The following is a 17,527-nucleotide window of genomic DNA, read 5'->3' on the forward strand; positions in this document are numbered from 1 at the left end:
TATCATTTTACTGTATCATTCTGTAATAATTGCATGCCAAAATCAAGAAAAATAACATCGTTTTCACTATACAGTCAGATTTGAAAATTCATAAACAATTTGAATCAAATTGTTTTCTGCAAACTCCATCAGATCCTTGTTCTACATGTCCCCATGTATCACTGTGGTGATTTTCTTATCATTTTACTGTATCATTCTTTAATTACTGCATGCCAAAATCATGAAAAATTATATCGTTTTCACTATACAGTCAGATTTGAAAATTCATAAACAATTTGAATCAAATTGTTTTCTGCAAACTCCATCAGATCCTTGTTCTACATGTGCCCACGTACCACTGTGGTGATTTTTATATCATTTTACTGTATCATTCTTTACTAATTGCATGCCAAAATCATGAAAAATTATATAATTTTCACTATACAGTCAAATTTGAAAATTCATATAAAATTAAAATCAAATTGTTTTCTGCAAACTCTATCAGACTCTTGTTCTACATGTCCCCATGTATCACTGTGGTGATTTTCTTATCATTTTACTGTATCATTCTTTAATAACTGCATGCCAAAATCATGAAAAATGATATCGTTTTCAATATACAGTCAGATTTGAAAATTCATAAACAATTAAAATCCAATTGTTTTCTGCAAACTCCATCAGATCCTTGTTCTACATGTGCCCACGTACCACTGTGGTGATTTTTATATCATTTTACTGTATCATTCTTTAAGAATTGCATGCCAAAATCATGAAAAATTATATCATTTTCACTATACAGTCAGATTTGAAAATTCATATAAAATTAAAATTAAATTGTTTTCTGCAAACTCTACCAGACTCTTGTTCTACATGTCCCCATGTACCACTGTTGTGATTTTTATATCATTTTACTGTATCATTCTGTAATAATTGCATGCCAAATTCAAGAAAAATTACATCGTTTTCACTATACAGTCAGATTTGAAAATTCATATAAAATTAAAATCATATTGTTTTCTGCAAACTCCATCAGATCCTTGTTCTACATGTCCCCATGTATCACTGTGGTGATTTTCTTATCATTTTACTGTATCATTCTTTAACAATTGCATGCCAAAATCATGAAAAATTATATCGTTTTCACTATACAGTCAGATTTGAAAATTCATAAACAATTAAAATCCAATTGTTTTCTGCAAACTCTACAAGACTCTTATTCTACATGTGCCCATGTATCACTATGGTGATTTTTATATCATTTTACTGTATCATTCTGTAATAATTGCATGCCAAATTCAAGAAAAATTACATCGTTTTCACTATACAGTCAGATTTGAAAATTCATATAAAATTAAAATCATATTGTTTTCTGCAAACTCCATCAGATCCTTGTTCTACATGTCCCCATGTATCACTGTGGTGATTTTCTTATCATTTTACTGTATCATTCTTTAACAATTGCATGCCAAAATCATGAAAAATTATATCGTTTTCACTATACAGTCAGATTTGAAAATTCATAAACAATTAAAATCCAATTGTTTTCTGCAAACTCTACAAGACTCTTATTCTACATGTGCCCATGTATCACTATGGTGATTTTCTTATCATTTTACTGTATCATTCTTTAATGATTGCATGCTAAAATCATGAAAAATTATATCGTTTTCACTATACAGTCAGATTAGAAAATTCATATAAAATTAAAATCAAATTGTTTTCTGCAAACTCTACCAGACTCTTGTTCTACATGTCCCCATGTACCACCGTGGTGATTTCATATCATTTTACTGTATCATTCTTTAATAATTGCATGCCAAAATCATGAAAAATAATATCATTTTCACTATACAGTCAGATTTGAAAATTCATATAAAATAAAAATTAAATTGTTTTCTGCAAACTCTACCAGACTCTTGTTCTACATGTCCCCATGTACCACTGTTGTGATTTTTATATCATTTTACTGTATCATTCTTTAATAATTGCATGCCAAAATCATGAAAAGTTATATCGTTTTCACTATACAGTCAGATTTGAAAATTCATAAACAATTAAAATCCAATTGTTTTCTGCAAAATCTAAGAGACTCTTGTTCTACTTGTCCCCATGTACCTCTGTTGTGATTTTTACATCATTTTACTGTATCATTCTTTAGTAATTGCATGCCAAAATCATGAAAATTTATATCATTTTCACTATACAGTCAGATTTGAAAATTCATATAAAATTAAAATCAAATTGTTTTCTGCAAACTCTACCAGACTCTTGTTCTACATGTCCCCATGTATCACTGTGGTGATTTTCATATCATTTTACTGTATCATTCTTTATTAACTGCATGCCAGAATCATGAAAAATTATATTGTTTTCACTATACAGTCAGATTTGAAAATTAATATAAAATTAAAATCCAATTGTTTTCTGCAAACTCTACCCGACTCTTGTTCTACATGTCCCCATGTATCACTGTGGTGATTTTCATATCATTTTACTGTATCGTTCTTTAATAACTGCATGCCAAAATCATGAAAAATGATATCGTTTTCAATATACAGTCAGATTTGAAAATTCATATAAAATTAAAATCAAAATATTTTCTGCAAACTCTATCAGACTCTTGTTCTACATGTCCCCATGTATCACTGTGGTGATTTTCTTATCATTTTACTGTATCATTCTTTAATAACTGCATGCCAAAATCATGAAAAATGATATCGTTTTCAATATACAGTCAGATTTGAAAATTCATAAACAATTAAAATCCAATTGTTTTCTGCAAACTCCATCAGATCCTTGTTCTAAATGTGCCCACGTACCACTGTGGTGATTGTTATATCATTTTACTGTATCATTCTTTACTAATTGCATGCCAAAATCATGAAAAATTATATAATTTTCACTATACAGTCAGATTTGAAAATTCATTTAAAATTAAAATCAAATTGTTTTCTGCAAACTCTACCAGACTCTTGTTCTACATGTCCCCATGTTTCACTGTGGTGATTTTCTTATCATTTTACTGTATCATTCTTTAATAACTGCATGCCAAAATCATGAAAAATTATATCGTTTTCACTATACAGTCAGATTTGAAAATTCATAAACAATTAAAATCCAATTGTTTTCTGCAAACTCTACGAGACTCTTGTTCTACATGTCCCCATGTACCACTGTTGTGATTTTAATATCATTTTACTGTATCATTATTTAATAACTGCATGCCAAAATCATGAAAAATTATATCGTTTTCACTATACAGTCAGATTTGAAAATAAATAAGTAATTTGAATCAAATTGTTTTCTGCAAACTCCATCAGATCCTTGTTCTACATGTCCCCATGTACCACTGTGGTGATTTCATCTCATTTTACTGTATCATTCTTTAATAATTGCATGCCAAAATCATGAAAAATTATATCATTTTCACTATACAGTCAGATTTGAAAATTCATATAAAATTAAAATCAAATTGTTTTCTGCAAACTCTACCAGACTCTTGTTCTACATGTCCCCTTGTATCACTGTGGTGATTTTCTTATCATTTTACTGTATCATTCTTTACTAATTGCATGCAAAAGTCATGAAAAATTATATCGTTTTCACTATACAGTCAGATTTGAAAATTCATAAAAAATTTGAATCAAATTGTTTTCTGCAAACTCCATCAGATCCTTGTTCTACATGTGCCCACGTACCACTGTGGTGATTGTTATATCATTTTACTGTATCATTCTTTACTAATTGCATGCCAAAATCATGAAAAATTATATAATTTTTCACTATACAGTCAAATTTGAAAATTCATATAAAATTAAAATCAAATTGTTTTCTGCAAACTCTATCAGACTCTTGTTCTACATGTCCCCATGTATCACTGTGGTGATTGTCTTATCATTTTACTGTATCATTCTTTAATAACTGCATGCCAAAATCATGAAAAATGATATCGTTTTCAATATACAGTCAGATTTGAAAATTCATAAACAATTAAAATCCAATTGTTTTCTGCAAACTCCATCAGATCCTTGTTCTACGTGTGCCCACGTACCACTGTGGTGATTTTTATATCATTTTACTGTATCATTCTTTAATAATTGCATGCCAAAATCATGAAAAATTATATTATTTTCACTATACAGTCAGATTTGAAAATTCATATAAAATTAAAATTAAATTGTTTTCTGCAAACTCTACCAGACTCTTGTTCTACATGTCCCCATGTACCACTGTTGTGATTTTCTTATCATTTTACTGTATCATTCTGTAATAATTGCATGCCAAATTCAAGAAAAATTACATCGTTTTCACTATACAGTCAGATTTGAAAATTCATATAAAATTAAAATCATATTGTTTTCTGCAAACTCCATCAGATCCTTGTTCTACATGTCCCCATGTATCACTGTGGTGATTTTCTTATCATTTTACTGTATCATTCTTTAATAATTGCATGCCAAAATCATGAAAAATTATATCGTTTTCACTATAGTCAGATTTGAAAATTCATAAACAATTAAAATCAAACTGTTTTCTGCAAACTCTACCAGATCCTTGTTCTACATGTGCCCACGTACCACTGTGGTGATTTTTATAGCATTTTACTGTATAATTCTTTAAATATTGCATGCCAAAATCATGAAAAATTATATCATTTTCACTATACAGTCAGATTTGAAAATTCATAAACAATTAAAATCAAATTGTTTTCTGCAAACTCTACCAGACTCTTGTTCTACATGTCCCCATGTACCACTGTGGTGATTTCATATCATTTTACTGTATCATTCTTTAATAATTGCATGCCAAAATCATGAAATATAATATCATTTTCACTATACAGTCAGATTTGAAAATTCATATAAAATTAAAATCAAATTGTTTTCTGCAAACTCTACCAGACTCTTGTTCTACATGTCCCCATGTACCACTGTTGTGATTTTTATATCATTTTACTGTATCATTCTTTAATAATTGCATGCCAAAATCATGAAAAGTTATATCGTTTTCACTATACAGTCAGATTTGAAAATTCATAAACAATTAAAATCCAATTGTTTTCTGCAAACTCTAAGAGACTCTTGTTCTACATGTCCCCATGTACCTCTGTTGTGATTTTTACATCATTTTACTGTATCATTCTTTAGTAATTGCATGCCAAAATCATGAACATTTATATCATTTTCACTATACAGTCAGATTTGAAAATTCATATAAAATTAAAATCAAATTGTTTTCTGCAAACTCTACCAGACTCTTGTTCTACATGTCCCCATGTATCACTGTGGTGATTTTCATATCATTTTACTGTATCATTCTTTATTAACTGCATGCCAGAATCATGAAAAATTATATCGTTTTCACTATACAGTCAGATTTGAAAATTAATATAAAATTAAAATCCAATTGTTTTCTGCAAACTCTACCCGACTCTTGTTCTACATGTCCCCATGTATCACTGTGGTGATTTTCATATCATTTTACTGTATCGTTCTTTAATAACTGCATGCCAAAATCATGAAAAATGATATCGTTTTCAATATACAGTCAGATTTGAAAATTCATAAACAATTAAAATCCAATTGTTTTCTGCAAACTCTACCCGACTCTTGTTCTACATGTCCCCATGTACCACTGTTGTGATTTTAATATCATTTTACTCTATCGTTCTTTAATAACTGCATGCCAAAATCATGAAAAATTATATCGTTTTCACTATACAGTCAGATTTGAAAATACATAAATAATTTGAATCAAATTGTTTTCTGCAAACTCCATCAGATCCTTGTTCTACATGTCCCCATGTACCACTGTGGTGATTTCATCTCATTTTACTGTATCATTCTTTAATAATTGCATGCCAAAATCATGACAATTTATATCATTTTCACTATAGTCAGATTTGAAAATTCATATAAAATTAAAATCAAATTGTTTTCTGCAAACTCTACCGGACTCTTGTTCTACATGTCCCCTTGTATCACTGTGGTGATTTTCTTATCATTTTACTGTATCATTCTTTAATAATTGCATGCAAAAGTCATGAAAAATTATATCGTTTTCACTATACAGTCAGATTTGAAAATTCATAAACAATTAAAATCCAATTGTTTTCTGCAAACTCCATCAGATCCTTGTTCTACATGTGCCCACGTACCACTGTGGTGATTTTTATATCATTTTACTGTATCATTCTTTAATAATTGCATGCCAAAATCATGAAAAATTATATCATTTTCACTATACAGTCAGATTTGAAAATTCATATAAAATTAAAATTAAATTGTTTTCTGCAAACTCTACCAGACTCTTGTTCTACATGTCCCCATGTATCACTGTTGTGATTTTCTTATCATTTTACTGTATCATTCTGTAATAATTGCATGCCAAATTCAAGAAAAATTACATCGTTTTCACTATACAGTCAGATTTGAAAATTCATATAAAATTAAAATCATATTGTTTTCTGCAAACTCCATCAGATCCTTGTTCTACATGTCCCCATGTATCACTGTGGTGATTTTCTTATCATTTTACTGTATCATTCTTTAATAATCGCATGCCAAAATCATGAAAAATTATATCGTTTTCACTATACAGTCAGATTTGAAAATTCATAAACAATTAAAATCAAACTGTTTTCTGCAAACTCTACCAGATCCTTGTTCTACATGTGCCCACGTACCACTGTGGTGATTTTTATATCATTTTACTGTATCATTCTTTAAATATTGCATGCCAAAATCATGAAAAATTATATCATTTTCACTATACAGTCAGATTTGAAAATTCATGTAAAATTAAAATCAAATTGCTTTTTGCAAACTCTACCAGACTCTTGTTCTACATGTCCCCATGTACCACTGTTGTGATTTTTATATCATTTTATTGTATCATTCTTTAATAACTGCATGCCAAAATCATGAAAAATTATATCGTTTTCACTATACAGTCAGATTTGAAAATACATAAACAATTTGAATCAAATTGTTTTCTGCAAACTCTACGAGACTCTTGTTCTACATGTCCCCATGTACCACTGTTGTGATTTTTATATCATTTTACTGTATCATTCTGTAATAATTGCATGCCAAAATCAAGAAAAATAACATCGTTTTCACTATACAGTCAGATTTGAAAATTCATAAACAATTTGAATCAAATTGTTTTCTGCAGACTCCATCAGATCCTTGTTCTACATGTGCCCACGTACCACTGTGGTGATTGTTATATCATTTTACTGTATCATTCTTTAATAATTGCATGCCAAAATCATGAAAAATTATATTATTTTCACTATACAGTCAGATTTGAAAATTCATATAAAATTAAAATTAAATTGTTTTCTGCAAACTCTACCAGACTCTTGTTCTACATGTCCCCATGTACCACTGTTGTGATTTTCTTATCATTTTACTGTATCATTCTGTAATAATTGCATGCCAAATTCAAGAAAAATTACATCGTTTTCACTATACAGTCAGATTTGAAAATTCATATAAAATTAAAATCATATTGTTTTCTGCAAACTCCATCAGATCCTTGTTCTACATGTCCCCATGTATCACTGTGGTGATTTTCTTATCATTTTACTGTATCATTCTTTAATAATTGCATGCCAAAATCATGAAAAATTATATCGTTTTCACTATAGTCAGATTTGAAAATTCATAAACAATTAAAATCAAACTGTTTTCTGCAAACTCTACCAGATCCTTGTTCTACATGTGCCCACGTACCACTGTGGTGATTTTTATAGCATTTTACTGTATAATTCTTTAAATATTGCATGCCAAAATCATGAAAAATTATATCATTTTCACTATACAGTCAGATTTGAAAATTCATAAACAATTAAAATCAAATTGTTTTCTGCAAACTCTACCAGACTCTTGTTCTACATGTCCCCATGTACCACTGTGGTGATTTCATATCATTTTACTGTATCATTCTTTAATAATTGCATGCCAAAATCATGAAATATAATATCATTTTCACTATACAGTCAGATTTGAAAATTCATATAAAATTAAAATCAAATTGTTTTCTGCAAACTCTACCAGACTCTTGTTCTACATGTCCCCATGTACCACTGTTGTGATTTTTATATCATTTTACTGTATCATTCTTTAATAATTGCATGCCAAAATCATGAAAAGTTATATCGTTTTCACTATACAGTCAGATTTGAAAATTCATAAACAATTAAAATCCAATTGTTTTCTGCAAACTCTAAGAGACTCTTGTTCTACATGTCCCCATGTACCTCTGTTGTGATTTTTACATCATTTTACTGTATCATTCTTTAGTAATTGCATGCCAAAATCATGAACATTTATATCATTTTCACTATACAGTCAGATTTGAAAATTCATATAAAATTAAAATTAAATTGTTTTCTGCAAACTCTACCAGACTCTTGTTCTACATGTCCCCATGTATCACTGTGGTGATTTTCATATCATTTTACTGTATCATTCTTTATTAACTGCATGCCAGAATCATGAAAAATTATATCGTTTTCACTATACAGTCAGATTTGAAAATTAATATAAAATTAAAATCCAATTGTTTTCTGCAAACTCTACCCGACTCTTGTTCTACATGTCCCCATGTATCACTGTGGTGATTTTCATATCATTTTACTGTATCGTTCTTTAATAACTGCATGCCAAAATCATGAAAAATGATATCGTTTTCAATATACAGTCAGATTTGAAAATTCATAAACAATTAAAATCCAATTGTTTTCTGCAAACTCTACCCGACTCTTGTTCTACATGTCCCCATGTACCACTGTTGTGGTTTTAATATCATTTTACTCTATCGTTCTTTAATAACTGCATGCCAAAATCATGAAAAATTATATCGTTTTCACTATACAGTCAGATTTGAAAATACATAAATAATTTGAATCAAATTGTTTTCTGCAAACTCCATCAGATCCTTGTTCTACATGTCCCCATGTACCACTGTGGTGATTTCATCTCATTTTACTGTATCATTCTTTAATAATTGCATGCCAAAATCATGACAATTTATATCATTTTCACTATAGTCAGATTTGAAAATTCATATAAAATTAAAATCAAATTGTTTTCTGCAAACTCTACCGGACTCTTGTTCTACATGTCCCCTTGTATCACTGTGGTGATTTTCTTATCATTTTACTGTATCATTCTTTAATAATTGCATGCAAAAGTCATGAAAAATTATATCGTTTTCACTATACAGTCAGATTTGAAAATTCATAAACAATTAAAATCCAATTGTTTTCTGCAAACTCCATCAGATCCTTGTTCTACATGTGCCCACGTACCACTGTGGTGATTTTTATATCATTTTACTGTATCATTCTTTAATAATTGCATGCCAAAATCATGAAAAATTATATCATTTTCACTATACAGTCAGATTTGAAAATTCATATAAAATTAAAATTAAATTGTTTTCTGCAAACTCTACCAGACTCTTGTTCTACATGTCCCCATGTATCACTGTTGTGATTTTCTTATCATTTTACTGTATCATTCTGTAATAATTGCATGCCAAATTCAAGAAAAATTACATCGTTTTCACTATACAGTCAGATTTGAAAATTCATATAAAATTAAAATCATATTGTTTTCTGCAAACTCCATCAGATCCTTGTTCTACATGTCCCCATGTATCACTGTGGTGATTTTCTTATCATTTTACTGTATCATTCTTTAATAATCGCATGCCAAAATCATGAAAAATTATATCGTTTTCACTATACAGTCAGATTTGAAAATTCATAAACAATTAAAATCAAACTGTTTTCTGCAAACTCTACCAGATCCTTGTTCTACATGTGCCCACGTACCACTGTGGTGATTTTTATATCATTTTACTGTATCATTCTTTAAATATTGCATGCCAAAATCATGAAAAATTATATCATTTTCACTATACAGTCAGATTTGAAAATTCATGTAAAATTAAAATCAAATTGCTTTTTGCAAACTCTACCAGACTCTTGTTCTACATGTCCCCATGTACCACTGTTGTGATTTTTATATCATTTTATTGTATCATTCTTTAATAACTGCATGCCAAAATCATGAAAAATTATATCGTTTTCACTATACAGTCAGATTTGAAAATACATAAACAATTTGAATCAAATTGTTTTCTGCAAACTCTATGAGACTCTTGTTCTACATGTCCCCATGTACCACTGTTGTGATTTTTATATCATTTTACTGTATCATTCTGTAATAATTGCATGCCAAAATCAAGAAAAATAACATCGTTTTCACTATACAGTCAGATTTGAAAATTCATAAACAATTTGAATCAAATTGTTTTCTGCAGACTCCATCAGATCCTTGTTCTACATGTGCCCACGTACCACTGTGGTGATTGTTATATCATTTTACTGTATCATTCTTTACTAATTGCATGCCAAAATCATGAAAAATTATATAATTTTCACTATACAGTCAGATTTGAAAATTCATATAAAATTAAAATCAAATTGTTTTCTGCAAACTCTACCAGACTCTTGTTCTACATGTCCCCATGTTTCACTGTGGTGATTTTCTTATCATTTTACTGTATCATTCTTTAATAACTGCATGCCAAAATCATGAAAAATTATATCGTTTTCACTATACAGTCAGATTTGAAAATTCATAAACAATTAAAATCCAATTGTTTTCTGCAAACTCTATGAGACTCTTGTTCTACATGTACCACTGTTGTGATTTTTATATCATTTTATTGTATCATTCTTTAATAACTGCATGCCAAAATCATGAAAAATTATATCGTTTTCACTATACAGTCAGATTTGAAAATACATAAACAATTTGAATCAAATTGTTTTCTGCAAACTCTACCAGACTCTTGTTCTACATGTCCCCATGTACCACTGTTGTGATTTTTATATCATTTTACTGTATCATTCTGTAATAATTGCATGCCAAAATCAAGAAAAATAACATCGTTTTCACTATACAGTCAGATTTGAAAATTCATAAACAATTTGAATCAAATTGTTTTCTGCAAACTCCATCAGATCCTTGTTCTACATGTGCCCACGTACCACTGTGGTGATTGTTATATCATTTTACTGTATCATTCTTTACTAATTGCATGCCAAAATCATGAAAAATTATATAATTTTCACTATACAGTCAGATTTGAAAATTCATATAAAATTAAAATGAAATTGTTTTCTGCAAACTCTACCAGACTCTTGTTCTACATGTCCCCATGTTTCACTGTGGTGATTTTCTTATCATTTTACTGTATCATTCTTTAATAATTGCATGCCAAAATCATGAAAAATTATATCGTTTTCACTATACAGTCAGATTTGAAAATTCATAAACAATTAAAATCCAATTGTTTTCTGCAAACTCTACGAGACTCTTGTTCTACATGTCCCCATGTACCACTGTTGTGATTTTAATATCATTTTACTGTATCATTCTTTAATAACTGCATGCCAAAATCATGAAAAATTATATCGTTTTCACTATACAGTCAGATTTGAAAATTCATATAAAATTAAAATCATTGTTTTCTGCAAACTCTACCAGACTGTTGTTTACATGTCCCTTTGTATCACTGTGGTGATTTTCTTATCATTTTACTGTATCATTCTTTAATAATTGCATGCAAAAGTCATGAAAAATTATATCGTTTTCACTATACAGTCAGATTTGAAAATTTATAAACAATTTGAATCAAACTGTTTTCTGCAATCTCCATCAGATCCTTGTTCTACATATGCACACGTACCACTGTGGTGTTTTTTATATCATTTTACTGTATCATTCTTTAATAATTGCATGCCAAAATCATGAGAAATTATATCATTTTCACTATACAGTCAGATTTGAAAATTCATATAAAATTAAAATTAAATTGTTTTCTACAATCTCTACAAGACTCTTATTCTACATGTGCCCATGTATCACTATGGTGATTTTCTTATCATTTTACTGTATAATTCTTTAATGATTGCATGCTAAAATCATGAAAAATTATATCGTTTTCACTATACAGTCAGATTAGAAAATTCATATAAAATTAAAATCAAATTGTTTTCTGCAAACTCTACCAGACTCTTGTTCTACATGTCCCCATGTACCACTGTGGTGATTTCATATCATTTTACTGTATCATTCTTTAATAATTGCATGCCAAAATCATGAAAAATTATATCATTTTCACTATACAGTCAGATTTGAAAATTCATATAAAATTAAAATCAAATTGTTTTCTGCAAACTCTACCAGACTCTTGTTCTACATGTCCCCATGTACCACTGTTGTGATTTTTATATCATTTTACTGTATCATTCTTTAATAATTGCATGCCAAAATCATGAAAAGTTATATCGTTTTCACTATACAGTCAGATTTGAAAATTCATAAACAATTAAAATCCAATTGTTTTCTGCAAACTCTAAGAGACTCTTGTTCTACATGTCCCCATGTACCACTGTTGTGATTTTTACATCATTTTACTGTATCATTCTTTAGTAATTGCATGCCAAAATCATGAAAATTTATATCATTTTCACTATACAGTCAGATTTGAAAATTCATATAAAATTAAAATCAAATTGTTTTCTGCAAACTCTACCAGACTCTTGTTGTACATGTCCCCATGTATCACTGTGGTGATTTTCATATCATTTTACTGTATCATTCTTTATTAACTGCATGCCAAAATCATGACAAATTATATCGTTTTCACTATACAGTCAGATTTGAAAATTCATATAAAATTAAAATCAAATTGTTTTCTGCAAAGTCTACCAGACTGTTGTTTACATGTCCCTTTGTATCACTGTGGTGATTTTCTTATCATTTTACTGTATCATTCTTTAATAATTGCATGCAAAAGTCATGAAATATTATATCGTTTTCACTATACAGTCAGATTTGAAAATTCATATAAAATTAAAATCAAATTGTTTTCTGCAAACTCTACCAGACTCTTGTTCTACATGTCCCCATGTACCACTGTTGTGATTTTTATATCATTTTACTGTATCATTCTTTAATAATTGCATGCCAAAATCATGAAAAGTTATATCGTTTTCACTATACAGTCAGATTTGAAAATTCATATAAAATTAAAATCAAATTGTTTTCTGCAAACTCTACCAGACTCTTGTTCTACATGTCCCCATGTATCACTGTGGTGATTTTCATATCATTTTACTGTATCATTCTTTATTAACTGCATGCCAAAATCATGAAAAATTATATCGTTTTCACTATACAGTCAGATTTGAAAATTAATATAAAATTAAAATCCAATTGTTTTCTGCAAACTCTACCCGACTCTTGTTCTACATGTCCCCATGTATCACTGTGGTGATTTTCATATCATTTTACTGTATCATTCTTTAATAACTGCATGCCAAAATCATGAAAAATGATATCGTTTTCAATATACAGTCAGATTTGAAAATTCATAAACAATTAAAATCCAATTGTTTTCTGCAAACTCTACGAGACTCTTGTTCTACATGTCCCCATGTACCACTGTTATGATTTTAATATCATTTTACTTTATCATTCTTTAATAACTGCATGCCAAAATCATGAAAAATTATATCGTTTTCACTATACAGTCAGATTTGAAAATACATAAACAATTTGAATCAAATTGTTTTCTGCAAACTCCATCAGATCCTTGTTCTACATGTCCCCATGTACCACTGTGGTGATTTCATATCATTTTACTGTATCATTCTTTAATAATTGCATGCCAAATTCATGAAAAATTATATCATTTTCACTATACAGTCAGATTTGAAAATTCATATAAAATTAAAATCAAATTGTTTTCTGCAAACTCTACCAGACTCTTGTTCTACATGTCCCCATATACCACTGTTGTGATTTTTATATCATTTTACTGTATCATTCCTTAATAACTGCATGCCAAAATCATGAAAAATATATCGTTTTCACTATACAATCAGATTTGAAAATACATAAACAATTTGAAACAAATTGTTTTCTGCAAACTCCATCAGATCCTTGTTCTACATGTGCCCACGTACCACTGTGGTGATTTTTATATCATTTTACTGTATCATTTTTTACTAATTGCATGCCAAAATCATGAAAATTTATATCATTTTCACTATACAGTCAGATTTGAAAGTTCATATAAAATTAAAATCAAATTGTTTTCTGCAAACTCTACCAGACTCTTGTTCTACATGTCCCCTTGTATCACTGTGGTGATTTTCTTATCATTTTACTGTATCATTCTTTAATAATTGCATGCAAAATCATGAAAAATTATATCGTTTTCACTATACAGTCAGATTTGAAAATTCATATAAAATTAAAATCAAATTGTTTTCTGCAAACTCTACCAGACTCTTGTTCTACATGTCCCCATATACCACTGTTGTGATTTTTATATCATTTTACTGTATCATTCTTTAATAACTGCATGCCAAAATCATGAAAAATATATCGTTTTCACTATACAATCAGATTTGAAAATACATAAACAATTTGAAACAAATTGTTTTCTGCAAACTCCATCAGATCCTTGTTCTACATGTGCCCACGTACCACTGTGGTGATTTTTATATCATTTTACTGTATAATTTTTTACTAATTGCATGCCAAAATCATGAAAATTTATATCATTTTCACTATACAGTCAGATTTGAAAGTTCATATAAAATTAAAATCAAATTGTTTTCTGCAAACTCTACCAGACTCTTGTTCTACATGTCCCCTTGTATCACTGTGGTGATTTTCTTATCATTTTACTGTATCATTCTTTAATAATTGCATGCAAAATCATGAAAAATTATATCGTTTTCACTATACAGTCAGATTTGAAAATTCATAAACAATTTGAATCAAATTGTTTTCTGCAAACTCCATCAGATCCTTGTTCTACATGTGCCCACGTACCACTGTGGTGTTTTTTATATCATTTTACTGTATCATTCTTTAATAATTGCATGCCAAAATCATGAAAAATTATATCATTTTCACTATACAGTCAGATTTGAAAATACATATAAAATTAAAATTAAATTGTTTTCTACAATCTCTACAAGACTCTTATTTACATGTGCCCATGTATCACTATGGTGATTTTCTTATCATTTTACTGTATCATTCTTTAATAATTGCATGCAAAAGTCATGAAAAATTATATCGTTTTCACTATACAGTCAGATTTGAAAATTCAGAAACAATTTGAATCAAATTGTTTTCTGCAAACTCCATCAGATCCTTGTTCTACATTTGCCAACGTACCACTGTGGTGTTTTTTATATCATTTTACTCTATCATTCTTTAATAATTGCATGCCAAAATCATGAAAAATTATATCATTTTCACTATACAGTCAGATTTGAAAATTCATATAAAATTAAAATTAAATTGTTTTCTACAATCTCTACCAGACTCTTATTCTACATGTGCCCATGTATCACTATGGTGATTTTCTTATCATTTTACTGTATCATTCTTTAATAATTGCATGCTAAAATCATGAAGAATTATATCGTTTTCACTATACAGTCAGATTTGAAAATTCATATAAAATTAAAATCAAATTGTTTTCTGCAAACTCTACCAGACTCTTGTTCTACATGTCCCCATGTACCACTGTGGTGATTTCATATCATTTTACTGTATCATTCTTTAATAATTGCATGCCAAAATCATGAAAAATTATATCTTTTTCACTATACAGTCAGATTTGAAAATTCATAAACAATTAAAATCAAACTGTTTTCTGCAAACTCTACCAGATCCTTGTTCTACATGTGCCCACGTACCACTTTGGTGATTTTTATATCATTTTACTGTATCATTCTTTAAATATTGCATGCCAAAATCATGAAAAATTATATCATTTTCACTATAGTCAGATTTGAAAATTCATATAAAATTAAAATCAAATTGTTTTCTGCAAACTCTACCAGACTCTTGTTCTACATGTCCCCATGTACCACTGTTGTGATTTTTATATCATTTTACTGTATCATTCTTTAATAATTGCATGCCAAAATCATGAAAAATTATATCTTTTTCACTATAAAGTCAGATTTGAAAATTCATAAACAATTAAAATCCAATTGTTTTCTGCGAACTCTACCCGACTCTTGTTCTACATGTCCCCATGTATCACTGTGGTGCTTTTCATATCATTTTACTGTATCATTCTTTAATAATTGCATGCCAAAATCATGAAAAATGATATCGTTTTCAATATACAGTCAGATTTGAAAATTCATAAACAATTAAAATCCAATTGTTTTCTGCAAACTCTAAGAGACTCTTGTACTACATGTCCCCATGTACCACTATTGTGATTTTTACATCATTTTACTGTATCATTCTTTAGTAATTGCATGCCAAAATCATGAAAATTTATATCATTTTCACTATACAGTCAGATTTGAAAATTCATATAAAATTAAAATCAAATTGTTTTCTGCAAACTCTACCAGACTCTTGTTCTACATGTCCCCATGTATCACTGTGGTGATTTTCATATCATTTTACTGTATCATTCTTTATTAACTGCATGCCAAAATCATGAAAAATTATATCGTTTTCACTATACAGTCAGATTTGAAAATTAATATAAAATTAAAATCCAATTGTTTTCTGCAAACTCTACCCGACTCTTGTTCTACATGTCCCCATGTATCACTGTGGTGATTTTCATATCATTTTACTGTATCATTCTTTAATAACTGCATGCCAAAATCATGAAAAATGATATCGTTTTCAATATACAGTCAGATTTGAAAATTCATAAACAATTAAAATCCAATTGTTTTCTGCAAACTCTACGAGACTCTTGTTCTACATGTCCCCATGTACCACTGTTATGATTTTAATATCATTTTACTGTATCATTCTTTAATAACTGCATGCCAAAATCATGAAAAATTATATCGTTTTCACTATACAGTCAGATTTGAAAATACATAAACAATTTGAATCAAATTGTTTTCTGCAAACTCCATCAGATCCTTGTTCTACATGTCCCCATGTACCACTGTGGTGATTTCATATCATTTTACTGTATCATTCTTTAATAATTGCATGCCAAATTCATGAAAAATTATATCATTTTCACTATACAGTCAGATTTGAAAATTCATATAAAATTAAAATCAAATTGTTTTCTGCAAACTCTACCAGACTCTTGTTCTACATGTCCCCATATACCACTGTTGTGATTTTTATATCATTTTACTGTATCATTCCTTAATAACTGCATGCCAAAATCATGAAAAATATATCGTTTTCACTATACAATCAGATTTGAAAATACATAAACAATTTGAAACAAATTGTTTTCTGCAAACTCCATCAGATCCTTGTTCTACATGTGCCCACGTACCACTGTGGTGATTTTTATATCATTTTACTGTATCATTTTTTACTAATTGCATGCCAAAATCATGAAAATTTATATCATTTTCACTATACAGTCAGATTTGAAAGTTCATATAAAATTAAAATCAAATTGTTTTCTGCAAACTCTACCAGACTCTTGT

This window comes from Carassius carassius, chromosome 28 (assembly GCF_963082965.1).
Source record: "Carassius carassius chromosome 28, fCarCar2.1, whole genome shotgun sequence".
NCBI classification, from domain to species: domain Eukaryota; kingdom Metazoa; phylum Chordata; class Actinopteri; order Cypriniformes; family Cyprinidae; genus Carassius; species Carassius carassius.